We start from the raw sequence: 14367 nt of genomic DNA on the forward strand, positions 1-14367 counted from the left end.
CAACCCCAACCAAAATTAAACCAATATCAAGGAACACCTTTATTCCTATACTAATTAATAGCCTAACATGTACTGCAACGCCCCCTACAATCCCGTACCCGTTTATACTCTCGTCCCTAAGACATGTGCCCGGCAACGGTCAGTTACAAACTCTCTTTGTTAACATGAAGATGACCTGAGAAGGTCGAAACGTTGTTCTTTACTTCATTTTAATAAAAGTTTTAATACCCATGCGAGCTGACTTGAAAAACATTATTACAATGTTTGGATTTCTACCCCAGCATACAGTATGGAAGTTAATAACGCAATCACCCTCAAAATGTTTGGATTATGATACTTCATCAGATAGTATTGAAGTTGCTGAAATGATAAAAATCGGAATTTTTGGAGGATAATGAAACGGTCAAAATCAGAATGTTTGGATTGTGACAACAGACGACAACAGAATGTTGCGATTATGTTAACCTAGTAAACAAGTATGGAAGCTAATGAAACAGTCAAGATAAAAATATCTGGATTATGTTATACTAGTAGATAGTAAGGAAATTAATGAAACCGTCAATCTTATAATGTTTTGATTATGTTACCTCATCAGACAGTATTGAAGTTACTGAAACGGTTAATATCAGATTGCTTGGATTATATTTGCTTTATGTTACCTAGTTAACAGTATGGAAGTTAATGAAACCATCAACATGAGAATACTTGGATTACGTTGCATCACTACTGAAATTAATGAAATGTTCAATACCAAGATGACGTTACCCCAATAGGCAGTAATGAAACGGTCAAAATCAGAATGTTTGGATTATGTTTCCTCACTAGACAATATGAAAGTTAATTAAATGATCAACATTATAGTGTCTGGATTATGTTACCCTAGCAAACAGTGTGGAAGTTAATGAAACAAGGAATATCAGAATGTGTGGATTATATTACTTCGATAAACCTGAAGGAATTTAATGAAACGGTCAAAATTAGAATTTTGGACTATGTTAGAGCTCTAGACACAAAGGAGGTTAATTTAAAGGTCAGTATCAGAATGTTTCGATTATATCACGTCAGTAGACAGTATGGAAGCTAAAGAAACGGCCAAGATTAGATTGTTTAGATTAAGTTATTCCAGAAGACAGTGTGAAAGTATTTGAAACAGTCAACATCAGAATGTTTGGATTCCGCTATCTTAATATACATTATAAATGTTAATAAACGGGACAAGATCAGAATGTGTAGATTATGCTATTTTAGTAGACAGTAAGGAAGTTAATGAAACAGTCAACATTATGATGTGTAGTTTATGGTACTCAAGTAGATAGAATCGAAGGTAATGAAAAGCTGAACGTTAGAATGTTTGCATTACGTTACTCTAGTCAACAGTATGAAAGATAATGCTACGATCAACAACAGAAGGTTTGGATTATATTGCTTCAGTGGACAGTAAGGAGGATAATGAAGCATTTAACTTCAGAATGTTTGGATTATGTAACTCCAGCAGTTAGTTTGGAAGTTAATGAATTTGTCATGATCAGAATGTGTGCTTTATGTTACACCAATAGACAGTATGGAAGTTAAAGAAACGGTCAACATCAGAATGTGGGTATTATGTTACTCCAGCGTCTAATATGGAAGTTTTTATTATGGTACTCCGTTGTACAGTATTGATTTTATGTAAACGGTCAAACTCAAAACTTGTGACTTATGTTACCCGAGTACACTGTATGGAAGTTATTAAAATGGTCAACATTAGCATGTTTGGATCACCTTACCCCACTAGACAGTGTGGATGTTAATGTTTGGATTATGTTACTCCAGTAGGCAGTATGGACGTTAATGAAATGGTTAACATAAGCATTTTTGGATTATGTTACCTCAGTAAACAGTAAAGAAGTTAGTGAAACACTCAACATTTTAATGTTTGCGTTATGTTATCCCAGTAGGCAGTATGAAAGTTGACGAAACTGTCTAAATCAGAATGTTTGGATTATTTTACCTCAGTAGACAGTAAGATAATTAGTGAAGCGGTCAACATAAGAATGTTTCGATTGTCTTACTTCAGTAGACAGTAATGAAGTTAATGAAACGGTGAAAATGAAAATGTTTGGATTATGTTACTCCAGTAAACATTATGGAAATTAATGAAAGAGACAATATCAGAATATTTGGATTACGTTAACCCACTTGACATTAAGGAAGTTAACGAAACGGTCAATATCATAATGTTTGGATTATTTTTCGCCGCAGACAGTAAGGAACTCAGTTAAACGGTCAAAATCAGAATGATTGTATTATGTTGTTTCACTAGACAGTAAGGAAGTTAGTGACATGTTTAAAACCAGAATGTTTTGATTGTATTGCCGAGGTATGGAGGAAGGAAGTTGATGAAACATTCATAATCAGAATACTTGAATTTTGTTTCAGGTGCTGTTACTGTCTGCTGGGGAGCAGACAATGAGAAAATTAATGAAACGTGAACATCAAAATGTTTGTATTACGGTAACCGAATAGACTGTAAGGAAGTTAATGAAACGGTCAATATCAGAATGTTTGGATTACGTACCATACTAGGCATTACGGAAGTTAATGAAACGGCGAAAATGAAAATGTTTCGATTATATTACCCAAGAAGACAGTATGGAAGTTATCAAAGAGGTAAGATAGGAATGTTTGAATTATATTACCCTAGTAGACATTCAGGAAGTTAATGAAACGGTTAGCATCAGAATGTTTGGATTACGTATTCCTAGTAGACAGTATGGAAGCTAATGATATTGAAAAGATCAGGATGTTTGGATTTCGATTATGTTGCCCCCAGTAGAAAATACCGAAGTTAATCGAAAAGTCAACATCAGAATTTTTGTATTATTGTAACCTATTAGACATAATGGAAGTTATCTAAACGGTCAGCATCAAAATGTTTGAACTATATTACTTCTGTAGATAGGAAGGAATTTAATGCAAAATTCAACATAAGAATGTTTGTGTTATGTTACCCCAGTAAAGAGTAAGGAAGTTAATGTAAAGGTGAACTTTAAAAATGTTTGCATTATGTAACCCTAGGAAACAGTAAGGAAGTTAATGTATCAGTGAACATTAAAAACGTTTACGTTATGCTACCCCAGTAAACAGTAAGGAAGTTATTGTATCGGTGAACATTAAAAATGTTTGCATTATGTTACCCCAGTAAACAGTAAGTAAATTAATGTATCGGTGAACATTAAAAATGTTTGCATTATGTTACCCCAGTAAATAGTAAGGAAATTAATGTATCGGTAAACATTAAAAATGTTTGTATAATGTTACCTCAATAGACTGTATGGAATTTAATGAAACAGTCAACATGAGAATGTTTTGATTATGTTACCGCAGTTGATATTATGGAAGTTAATGAAAAAGGCAAGACCAGACTTTTTGGATTATGTTACCACATCAGACATTTAGGAAATTAATGGAATTTAAACATCAAACGTTTGGTTAATGGTGGTACCCTGGTAGACATAATGGATGTTAATGAAACAGTGAATGTCGGAATGTTTGGAATATATGAACCTGACAGATACAAAAGAAGTTAGTGAAACGGTCAACACAAGAATGTTTGGATTATGTTATCCCTGTAAACAGTATGTAATTTAATGAAAGAGACAAGATAAGGCTGTCTTAAATATGTAAAACCAGTAGACAGCATGTAATTTAAAGAAAGAGACATGATACAACTGATTTAATTATGTTACACCAGTAGACAAAATGTAATTTAATGAAAGGGACAATATAAGACTTTTAATTATGTCTCACCCGTAGACAGTATGTAATTTAATAAAACAGACAATATACAACTGATTTAATTATGTTACACCATAAGACAGTATGTAATTTAATGAAAGAGACAAGATAAGACTGTTTTAATTATGTTACACCAGGAGACAGTATGTAACTTAATAAAGGGCAAGATAAGACTGTTTTAATTATGTAACACCAGTAGACAGCGTATAATTTAATGAAAGAGACAATATAAGACTGTTTTAATTATGTTACACCAGGAGACACTATGTAATTTAATTAAAAAAAGAAACAAGATAAGACTGTTTTAATTATGTTACACAAGTAGACAGCATGTAATTTAATGAAAGAGACAAGATAAGACTGTTTTAATTATGTTTCACCAGTAGACAATATGTAATTTAATGAAAGAGACAAGATAAGACTGTCTTAATTATGTTACACCAGGAGACAGCATGTAATTTAATAAAAGAGACAAGATAAGACTGTTCTAATTATGTTTCACCAGTAGACAGTATGTAATTTAATGAAAGAGACAACATAAGACTGTTTTAATTATGTTTCACTAGTAAACAGTATGTAATTTAATAAAATAGTCAAAATAAGACTGTTTTAATTATGCTTTACCAGTCAATAGTATGTAATGTAATGTAGTGAAAGAGACAAGATAAGACTGTTTTAATTATGTTATCCCAAGAGACAGTATATAACCAGATAAGACTCTTTTAATTATGTTGCACAAGATGTCAGTATGTAATTGAATGACAGAGACGAGATAAGACTCTTTTAATTATATTTCGTTAAGAGACGTTATATAATTTAATGAAAGAGAATAGATAAGACTGTTTTAATTATGTTACCCCAAGAGAAAGTATATAGGTTAATGAAAGAAACCAGATAAGACTGTTTTAATTATGTTACGCCAAAAGACAGTATGTAATTTAATGAAAGGGAAAATATAAAACTGTTTTAATTATGTTACATTAGAAGAGAGTATGTAATTTAATGAAAGGAAGAAGATAAGACTGTTTTAATTATGTTACACCAAAAGACAGTATGTAATTGAATGAAAGAGACAAGATAAGACTCTTTTAATTATGCTACTCGAACTGACAGTATGTAATTGAATGAAAGGACTAGCTAAGACTCTTTTAATTTGTTACACCAGGAGAGAGTATGTAATTTTATTAAACAGACAACATGCAACTGTTTTAATTATGTTACACTAGGACACAGTATTTAATGTAATGAAAGAGACAAGATAAGACTCTTTTAATTATGTTACAAAAGGAGTTAGTATGTAAATGAATAAAAGAGACGAGATAAGACGCTTTTAATTATATTACCTTAAGAGACAGTATATAATTTAATGAACGAGACCAGATAAGACTGTTTTAATTATTTCACACCAGTAAACAGTATGTAATTTAATGAAAGGGTCAAGATAAGACTGTTTTAATTATGTTTCATCAGTTGACAGAATGTAATTTAATTAAAGAGACAAATTATAACTGATTTATTATGTTACACCAAAAGACAGTATGTAATTTAATGAAAGGGACAATATAAAACTGGTTTAATTATGTCTTACCCGTAGACAGTATGTAATTTAATGAAAGAGACGTTACACCTGGAGACAGTAAGTAATTTAATGAAAGAGATAAGATACAACTGTTTTAATTATGTTATACGAGGAGACAGTATGTAATTTAATGAAAGAGACAAGATAAAACTTTCAATTATATTACATCAGTAAACATTATGTAATTTAACGAAAGGGACAAGATAATATTGTTTTAATTATGCTTCACCAGTGGACAGTATGTAATTTAGTGAAAGAGATAACTGAAGACTGTTTTAATTATGTTATACCAGTAAAGAGTATGTAATTTAATGAAAGGGACAAGATAAGATTGTTTTAATTATTCTTCACCAGTAGACAGTATGTGATTGATGTGAGACAAGATAAGACTGTTTTAATTATATTACACTAGGAGAAAGAATGTAATTCAATGAAAGGGACAACATAAGACTTTTATAATTATTTTACACGTGGAGACAGTATGTAATTTAATGAAAGAGACAAGATAAGAGTGTTTTAACTACGTTACACCAGGAGTCAGTATGTAATTTAATGTAACAGAGAACATACAACTGTTTTGATTATGTTACACCAGGAGACAGTATGTAATTTAATGAAAGAGACAAGATAAGACTGTTTTAATTATGTGACACCAGGAGACTGTATGTAATTTAATGAAAGAACAAGATAAGACTGTTTTAATTATGTTACACTAGGACACAGTATGTAATTTAATGAGAGACAAGATAAGAGTCTTTTAATTATGCTACACCAACTGACAGTATGTAATTGAAGGATTAGCTAAGACTCTTCTAATTTGTTACACCAGGAGACAGTATGTAATTTTATTAAACAGACAACATACAACTGTTTTAATTATGTTACACTAGGACACAGTATGTAATTTAATGTAAGAGACAAGATAAGACTGTTTTAATTATGTAACACCAGTAGACAGCGTATAATTTAATGAAAGAGACAATATAAGACTGTTTTAATTATGTTACACCAGGAGACACTATGTAATTTAATGAAAGAGACAAGATAAGACTGTTTTAATTATGTTTCACCAGTAGACAATATGTAATTTAATGAAAGAGACAAGATAAGACTGTCTTAATTATGTTACACCAGGAGACAGCATGTAATTTAATAAAAGAGACAAGATAAGACTGTTCTAATTATGTTTCACCAGTAGACAGTATGTAATTTAATGAAAGAGACAACATAAGACTGTTTTAATTATGTTTCACTAGTAAACAGTATGTAATTTAATAAAATAGTCAAAATAAGACTGTTTTAATTATGCTTTACCAGTCAATAGTATGTAATGTAATGTAATGAAAGAGACAAGATAAGACTGTTTTAATTATGTTATCCCAAGAGACAGTATATAACCAGATAAGACTCTTTTAATTATGTTGCACAAGATGTCAGTATGTAATTGAATGACAGAGACGAGATAAGACTCTTTTAATTATATTTCGTTAAGAGACGTTATATAATTTAATGAAAGAGAATAGATAAGACTGTTTTAATTATGTTACCCCAGAGAAAGTATATAGGTTAATGAAAGAAACCAGATAAGACTGTTTTAATTATGTTACGCCAAAAGACAGTATGTAATTTAATGAAAGGGAAAATATAAAACTGTTTTAATTATGTTACATTAGAAGAGAGTATGTAATTTAATGAAAGGAAGAAGATAAGACTGTTTTAATTATGTTACACCAAAAGACAGTATGTAATTGAATGAAAGAGACAAGATAAGACTCTTTTAATTATGCTACTCGAACTGACAGTATGTAATTGAATGAAAGGACTAGCTAAGACTCTTTTAATTTGTTACACCAGGAGAGAGTATGTAATTTTATTAAACAGACAACATGCAACTGTTTTAATTATGTTACACTAGGACACAGTATTTAATGTAATGAAAGAGACAAGATAAGACTCTTTTAATTATGTTACAAAAGGAGTTAGTATGTAAATGAATAAAAGAGACGAGATAAGACGCTTTTAATTATATTACCTTAAGAGACAGTATATAATTTAATGAACGAGACCAGATAAGACTGTTTTAATTATTTCACACCAGTAAACAGTATGTAATTTAATGAAAGGGTCAAGATAAGACTGTTTTAATTATGTTTCATCAGTTGACAGAATGTAATTTAATTAAAGAGACAAATTATAACTGATTTATTATGTTACACCAAAAGACAGTATGTAATTTAATGAAAGGGACAATATAAAACTGGTTTAATTATGTCTTACCCGTAGACAGTATGTAATTTAATGAAAGAGACGTTACACCTGGAGACAGTAAGTAATTTAATGAAAGAGATAAGATACAACTGTTTTAATTATGTTATACGAGGAGACAGTATGTAATTTAATGAAAGAGACAAGATAAAACTTTCAATTATATTACATCAGTAAACATTATGTAATTTAACGAAAGGGACAAGATAATATTGTTTTAATTATGCTTCACCAGTGGACAGTATGTAATTTAGTGAAAGAGATAACTGAAGACTGTTTTAATTATGTTATACCAGTAAAGAGTATGTAATTTAATGAAAGGGACAAGATAAGATTGTTTTAATTATTCTTCACCAGTAGACAGTATGTGATTGATGTGAGACAAGATAAGACTGTTTTAATTATATTACACTAGGAGAAAGAATGTAATTCAATGAAAGGGACAACATAAGACTTTTATAATTATTTTACACGTGGAGACAGTATGTAATTTAATGAAAGAGACAAGATGAGAGTGTTTTAACTACGTTACACCAGGAGTCAGTATGTAATTTAATGTAACAGAGAACATACAACTGTTTTGATTATGTTACACCAGGAGACAGTATGTAATTTAATGAAAGAGACAAGATAAGACTGTTTTAATTATGTGACACCAGGAGACTGTATGTAATTTAATGAAAGAACAAGATAAGACTGTTTTAATTATGTTACACTAGGACACAGTATGTAATTTAATGAGAGACAAGATAAGAGTCTTTTAATTATGCTACACCAACTGACAGTATGTAATTGAAGGATTAGCTAAGACTCTTCTAATTTGTTACACCAGGAGACAGTATGTAATTTTATTAAACAGACAACATACAACTGTTTTGATTATGTTACACCAGGAGTCAGTATGTAATTTAATGTAACAGAGAACATACAACTGTTTTGATTATGTTACACCAGGAGACAGTATGTAATTTAATGAAAGAGACAAGATAAGACTGTTTTAATTATGTGACACCAGGAGACTGTATGTAATTTAATGAAAGAACAAGATAAGACTCTTTTAATTATGTTACACCAGCTGACAGTATGTAATTGATTGAAAGGACTATGTAAGACACTTTTAAGTTGTTACACCAGGAGACAGTATGTAATTTTATTAAACAGACAACATACAACTGTTTTAATTATGTTACACTAGGAGACAGTATGTAATCTAATGAAAGAGACAACTCAAGACTGTTTTAATTATGTTACAGCCGTGGACAGTTTGTAATTTAATTAAACAGACAATATATAACGGTTTTTATTATGTTACACTAGGACACAGTATGTAATTGAATGAAAGAGACGAGATAAGACTCTTTTAATTATATTACTTTAAGAAACAGTATATAATTTAATGAAAGAGAGCAGATAAGACTCTTTTAATTATGCTACACCAGTAAATAGTAAGTAATTTAATGAAAGAGACAAGATAAGACTGTTTTAATTACGTTACACCAGGAGACAGTAAGTAATTTAATGAAAGAGATAACTTAAGACTGTTTTAATTATGTTACACCAATAGAGAGTATGTAATTTAATGAAACAGATAACATACAACTGTTTTAATTATGTTATACGAGGAGACAGTGTGTAATTTAATGAAAGAGACAAGATAAAACTGTTTTAATTATATTACACCAGTAAACATTATGTAATTTAATGAAAGGGACAAGATAATATTGTTTTAATTAGGCTTCACCAGTGGACATTGTGTAATTTAGTGAAAGAGTCAACATAGAACTGTTTTAATAATGTTACACCAGAAGACAGTAAGTAATTTTATTAAACAGACAATTTACAATGGTTTTTATTATGTTACACTAGGACACAGTATGTAATTTAATGAAGGAGACTAGATAAGACTGTTTTAATTATGTTACTTCAAGAGAAAGTATATAGGTTAATGAAAGAAACCATATAAGACTGTTTTAATTATGTTACATCAGTTGACAGAATGTAATTTAATGAAAGAGACAAAGTATAACTGATTTAATCATGTTACGCCAGAAGACAGTATGTAATTTAATGAAAGAGACAAGATAAGACTGTTTTAATTATGTTACACTAGGACACAGTATGTAATTTAATGAGAGACAAGATAAGACTGTTTTAATTATGTTACACCAGTAGACAGTATGTAATTTAATGAAAGGACAAGATAAGAGTCTTTTAATTATGCTACACCAACTGACAGTATGTAATTGAAGGATTAGCTAAGACTCTTCTAATTTGTTACACCAGGAGACAGTATGTAATTTTATTAAACAGACAACATACAACTGTTTTAATTATGTTACACTAGGACACAGTATGTAATTTAATGTAAGAGACAAGATAAGACTGTTTTAATTATGTTTCACCAGTAAACAGTATGTAGTTTAATAAAATAGTCAAAATAAGACTGTTTTGATTATGCTTCACCAGTCCATAGTATGTAATGTAATGAAAGAGACAAGATAAGACTGTTTTAATTATGTTACCCCAAGAGACAGTATATAACCAGATAAAACTGTTTTAATTATATTACATTAAGAGACAGTATATAATTTAATGAAAGAGACCAGATAATACTCTTTTAATTATGTTTCACCAGTAGACAGTATGTAATTTAATGAAAGAGACAACTCAAGACTGTTTTAATTATGTTACAGCAGTATACAGTATGTAATTTAATTAAACAGAAAATATACAACGATTTTTATTATGTTACACTAGGACACAGTAAGTAATTTAATGAAAGAGACTAGATAAGACTGTTTTAATTATGTTACCCCAAGAGAAAGTATATAGGTTAATCAAAGAAACCAGATAAGACTGTTTTAATTGTGTTACATCAGTTGACAGAATGTAATTTAATGAAAGAGACAAAATATAACTGATTTAATCATGTTAGGCCAGAAGACAGTATGTAATTTAATGAAAGAGACATGATAAGACTGTTTTAATTATATTACACCAATAAACAGTATGTAATTTAATGAAAGAGAAAAGGTAAGACTGTTTTAATTACGTTACACCAGAAGACAGTATGTAATTTAGTCAAAGAGACAACATACAACTGTTTTAGTTATGTTACACCAGGAGACAGCATGTAATTTAATGAAAGAGACAAGATAAGATTGTAGTAATTATGTTACACTAGGAAACAGTATATAATTTAATGAAAGAGACAAGATAAAACTGTTTTAATTATGCTTCACCATTCCATAGTATGTAATGTAATGAAAGAAACAAGATAAGACTGTTTTAATTATGTTACCTCAAGAGACAGTATATAACCAGATAACACTCTTTTAATTATGTTACTCAAGGAGTCAGTATGTAATTGAATGAAAGAGACGCGATAAGACTGTTTTATTTATGTTACACTAGAAGACAGTATGTAATTTAATGAAAGAGACAGCTTAATACTGTTTTAATTATGTTACACCAAAAGACAGTAAGTAGTTGTATTAAACAGACAACATACAACTATTTTAGTTGTGTTGACTGTTTTAATTATGTTATACCAGGAGACAGTATGTAATTTAATGAAAGAGACAATATAAGACTGTTTTAATTATGTTACACCAGGAGACTGTATGTAATTTAATGAAAGAGACAATATAAGACTGTTTTAATTATGTGACACCAGGAGACTGTATGTAATTGAATGAAAGGACTATGTAAGACACTTTTAATTTGTTACACCAGTTGACAGTATGTAATTTTATTAAACAGACAAGATACAACTGTTTTAATTATGTTACACTAGGAGACAGTATGTAATTTAATGAAAGAGACAACTCAAGACTGTTTTAATTATGTTACAGCAGTAGACAGTATGTAATTTAATTAAACAGACAATATACAACCGTTTTCATTATGTTACACTGGACACAATTTGTAATTTAATGAAATAGACAAGATAAGACTGGTTTAATTATGTTACCCCAAGAGACAATATATAATTTAATGAAAAAGGCCAGATAACACTCTTTTAATTATGTTTCACCCGTCCACAGTATGTAATTTAATAAAAGAGGCAAGATAAGACTGTTCTAATTATATTTCTTTAGTAGACAGTATGTAATTTAATGAAAGAGACAGGATAAGACTGTTTAAATTATGTTACACCAGTAGAAAGTATGTAGTTTTATTAAACAGACAACATACAACTGTTTTATTTATGTTACACCAGGAGATATTATGTAATTTAATGAAAGAGACACGATAAGACTCTTTTAATTACGTTATCCCTGTGGACAGTATGTAATTTAATGAAAGAGAGAAGATAAGACTGTTTTATTTATGTTACACCAGGAGACAGTATGTAATTTAATGAAAGAAACAAGATAATACTGTTTTAATTATGTTACACCAGTACACTGTATGGACGTTAACGGATCACTCAATATCAGAATATTTGGATTATGTAACCCCGTTATAAGCTAAAGAGACTGTCGACATGAGAATGTTTGGATTATGTTACCTCAGTTGACAATAAACAAGTACGAAACGGTAAACATCAGAATGTTTGGATCATGTTACCTCAGTAGACAAAAACAAGTATGAAACGGTAAACATCAGAATGTTTGGATCATGTTTCCTCAGTAGACAATAAACAAGTATGAAACGGTAAACATGAGAATGTTTTGATTTCGTTACCCTAGTAGACAGTAATGCAGTTAATGAAACTTTGGTTGTGAAAATTTAACATTGTCATCGACCTTTCAGTGGTAATGTTAAGTCTTTTTTTGAACTTGCAACATTATTTCTGTCTTTATTGTCTATAATAATGTTATTTATTTAGCTTTCCAAACCGTTTTAGTGAAGTTAGAGAAATATATCACAGCCTATTTGATAGCATCTATAAAACTAAACTGTAGCAGGAAAGATATTATTGATTTCTTCATGTTCCGGCACTCAGCGTGTGACATTTAGAAGCGCGCATTTCTCATATCTACCTCGAGCCAGCTTGTATTGAGAATGAAATGAACGTCTTCTTGGTAGTCGTGCATGATGGTCCGGGGACCAATTTCCTGATTGCAGCCACTACTTCCATTGTTTTCCAGCGACGACCACTTGCTGATCTACAGGCGAGTGGGAGCGGTATCGAGTTCCACTCCTCTTTCCGTTCATAAGCCGTGTTTAATTTCGTAGTGCCAAGTTCCCTATATCGATTTTGATATTACAGGATTTAAGCCAAACTTTTGATTTGGTTGACTTGGGGTAAGCGAGGTTGTCTCAGTTTCAGTAGGTTTTTTTTACCTACACATTATTTGCTATATTACATAATGGGTTGTTCAGATTCTTTGCTGGAAGGAGAGTTAGGACTTGTGAAGAAGTTATTGAGCTATTACCAGTTTACGGATTATGTTTTAGGGACTCTTTACATAATTTATTAATATACTTCTCTATTGTACATACTTCATGAGTTTGTCATTCGATCCCTGTATTTAGCCTAAGTTTTATATGGTTGTTGACTTTTATGTATGTGTAAGTTATCAGACTACAAGCAGACGTTCTTGGAGAGCGAGGAAATTTGGTTTGTACAAATTATTTTAGTATAAAACAGAGAATTGAGAGAGTTTTATCTCGCTACAATCCTTCTTTTGTGTTGCTTTTTATACCTGCAAACTGGACAGAAATCCTAAACTTCATAGAACTTGCAACTGGTAACTTTCGTTCGTAAACCAAATAACTTAATGTAAGTGGGTTTTTTGAAGTGTTCCAAAGTTTCCGTTTAGGAGATGAGAAAGAACATACGTGCCAGAGATATTTGCACAGCAGTGGACCGCATATCCACAGTTAGATGTATTAGTTATCGTATGATCTATGGGCACCATAAACATTTCCGCTTATTGATATACTGCAAAAAGAAAAAAGAAATTCTCTTTCTGTTAAGAATTTTGTATACCTTGAAGTAACACAACACTGACTTCAATATCATAGTGTTGATTTTTGATAGAAACATTTTTCTGTAAAGAACTTCGTATGTCTTGGAGTAACTTAGCACTATTTTCTAATTCATCACTGTCATTTTTTTGAAAGAGAGTTCATTCTACACAGAATGAATAATATAACACTAACATGGAATTCTACAATGTCATTTTTTGAAAGAAACGTTTCTTCTGTAGAGAATCATATTTATATTGGAATTGCATAACAATGTGTTCTAATGTTGTATTGTTGCCTTTTAAAAAACAAATTCCTTCTATAAAGAATTTTGTCTGCCTTAGAGTAACATAACACTGTCTTTCAATGCCTTGCTGTCGCCCTTGGTGACAGTTGTTGAATCAATATTCCAACGTATTACTGTCTCTGATGGCAGAAATTTTCTGCAAGTGATTGTTAACAGAATGATTGAAAATCCTATAGTACGGTTGTTGTTATGCACATCAGAAGGTCATTTTCGACCAAATAAGTATAAAAGTTTTAATTTTGTTGGTTACTATGTCAACATACGCGTTTGAAAATGACTAGATTCAGTGGTAAAAGCAAATGCCATGACGACATTAAAATTATTTTAGATATAACTATTAAATAATATGATTTATCGGTTGAAATGACGTCATACCTTCTTCGTACTGCGGGCAGTAAGAGAGTGAATCCTATATTGTGTTGACTGAAGTGGTGTCTAAAACTCTCCAAACTTAGCAAATGTAAATTATCTTGTGAATTAGTTTGTGGAGAAAGCTCAGTGAACCTGAATAATATGACAT

General features: G+C 30.5%; 1 protein-coding gene across 9 annotated transcripts in view; it reads left to right on the plus strand.

Annotated features, from left to right (window-relative positions):
• Positions 1–14367, plus strand: part of LOC143255476 (alpha-2C adrenergic receptor-like) — a 177456-nt gene that overhangs the window by 20753 nt on the left and 142336 nt on the right. For 6 of the 9 annotated variants that reach the window (XR_013030676.1, XR_013030678.1, XR_013030677.1 and 3 more), the window contains exon 2: positions 2419–2649. The exons of the other annotated variants lie outside the window; for them this stretch is intronic. The gene's annotated coding sequence lies outside the window, so the exon portion shown is untranslated. The remainder of the gene's footprint in view (positions 1–2418; positions 2650–14367) is intronic. 9 annotated transcript variants of the gene reach the window in all.

The sequence above is a fragment of the Tachypleus tridentatus genome, chromosome 7 (assembly GCF_004210375.1).
Source record: "Tachypleus tridentatus isolate NWPU-2018 chromosome 7, ASM421037v1, whole genome shotgun sequence".
Taxonomy (NCBI): Eukaryota; Metazoa; Arthropoda; class Merostomata; order Xiphosura; family Limulidae; genus Tachypleus; species Tachypleus tridentatus.